The sequence below is a fragment of the Alligator sinensis genome, unplaced genomic scaffold (assembly GCF_000455745.1).
Source record: "Alligator sinensis unplaced genomic scaffold, ASM45574v1 scaffold93_2, whole genome shotgun sequence".
Lineage (NCBI taxonomy): Eukaryota > Metazoa > Chordata > Crocodylia > Alligatoridae > Alligator > Alligator sinensis.
The window spans coordinates 2,400,137-2,402,538 of record NW_005841854.1 but is presented as its reverse complement, the minus strand read 5'-3'; positions in this window follow the sequence as shown (position 1 = coordinate 2,402,538).

Genomic DNA, 2,402 nt, shown 5'->3' with positions numbered 1-2,402 from the left:
CTATAGCCCCACTATCTTCCCCCTGTAGTTGGGGATGTGGCCCCTGTTGCGGGGGCTGTGGCCCCTGTTGGGGGCAGCCCACCCTGTGCCCCCACATCCCTCCACAGCCACTCACATCCCACCACCCCCCTTCCCACTCGCCTCCTGCAAACCCCACATCCCCCCAGCACACACCCTGCATGCCCAGCTGCCAGACAGGATGAGACCTGCTGGCAGGAGCTGTGGCAGCAGGGGCAGCTGTCCCCACAACCTGGTTAGTGAAGGGGTCTGGAGGAACTCTAATTTTTTATGACAAGAAAGCCAAAAACGAACATCAAAGCATATAGATATTTAGAATGTATTTTATTATGATGGTAGAGACACTGGTAGGCTTCCAAATTGCTTTAAAATTGTAAATATATCAATAAAACATTGCCCAACTGATCTCTCTCGGGGCAGAAATCCGGGTGGCTGGGGGAGCAAGCAGGGGTTGTCCATGTGGGCCCTGCAGGGGTGGCCGTGGCCCCTGTTGGGGGGCTGTGGCCTCTGTTGGGCAGCCATAGCCCCTGTGGGAACACGAGAATTCCTGCTAGGGAGGCCTATGGAAGGACACTGCTTGCTCAGAGCTAGCATCTTGGACCCAGATGAAGGTGGCTGACCTCCTGGCCAGCTGGGGCCAGGAGGACATGCTTTGACAGATCAAAGCAGGCCACCATACCAGGAACATCTTCCAGCCAATAGCTGCCCAGATGGCTGGGCAAGGGGCACACATGGCAGTAGTGCCACACAAAGGCCAACCCTGCAGCTACAGCTGGCCCAGAGGGGCATGACTCTACTGGCCATGCAGTCCCTATCCAGGTCTGGCAGGTGTGCAGCAGGTCACAGCCAGGCAGCAGCCCCCACTGCTAGACTGCTGCAGTAGGTAGAGGGGGCAGGGAACTCTTGGGGCTGCTTCATCAGTCCAGCTGGCACAAGGGGTAGTGCCCCCAGGTACCAATTGGCTGGGCACCAGAAGCCCCTGAGAGTGAGTAACCCATAGCTACTTGCCAGGGCAGCTTTTTGTACTGATGGGGCCAGGACAGGGCAACTTTTTATACTGCTGGGGACAGCACAGGTGCTGGCCCTGGGCTCTAGCTCCCCCTGGCTGCAGATCCACTACTATTGAAATGAACAACCTTGGGCACCATGAGATGCTATGCTTTGGGGTAATCAATTCCCTGCATAACCCCTTGATGCTGGCATTTCTCTGGCTCATCTGCCACAACTCCCTAGTCAGATGGAAAGAGTACGAGGTTTCCTTTGATTTCAGGTACTGTTGGCAACACTACTGGAAACGCAGGACAGCTGCCCACCAGACAATTCAAGCAGAGGTCCCAACCACTGTGGTTGTACAGGGAGCACAGCCCCCAGAGGCAAGATTCTGGTATTTTTGAATCAGGCTGGAATACACTGATGTATTTGAGAAGAAGAATGTTGAGGTCCTCCCCACACATTGGGATTACATCTGCCCTATTGACCTACACTTGGGAGCAAAGATCCCTATAGAACACATCAATGCCATGTCAGGAACTGAACTTGCCACCCTCTGTGAATATCTTCAGGAAAAACTAGCCTGGGGATTCATAAGGATGTCCAACTTACCTGCTTCCCCTCCCATATTCATGAACCACAAGAACCTAAAGTATTTCCAGAATGCTAAGGCACTCAATCAGAGACAACTTTGAGCAGTCTTTTTCTCCCAGTTTGACTTCCAGGTAACTTACCAGCCCAGGCCTAGAAATGGGAAGGCAGACACCCTCTTGCGGAAGACTGAGTATGATACAGACTTATCACAAAAGCCATACAAACCTAACCTGATTTTGAAGCCTCAAAACTTCATCAGTACCACACTGCCGACAGACTTGCTCTCCATGCTCTGTGTCACTACCTGAGAAGATTAAAATACCCCCAGAAGAACAGACCATCTTTATGCAACAAACACACTGAGGTCCAGGATGGGGTCATATTTATCTGAGGTAGAAGCTATATGTACCCAAGTCTGGTTAGACTGCCTATCCTTCACCTAAATTATGACCTCCCTGCCCTGCTCCACCCCCATCCCCGCAACAGGCCCCCTGGAACCAAAAAGACCCAGTGCCTCATCTCTTGCTACTTTTGATGGCTGCAACAGTGCAAGACTGTGTAGATCAGGGGTGTCCAACCTTTTTGAATGTGGGGCTGGATCACAAACTTTTTATCACCCAGTGGGCTGGCGAGCCATATTCAAGGACCTCACAGGAAGTGGTATCACATCAGGAAGTGATGTCATGTGACATTTGACACCAATGAAGTTGCAGGAAGTGACAATGAGATGGGTCTGGAAATGTGGTTTAAAATCCAAAATAAAAACAATATAAAAGCAAGAATGAAATAATACCAAACAC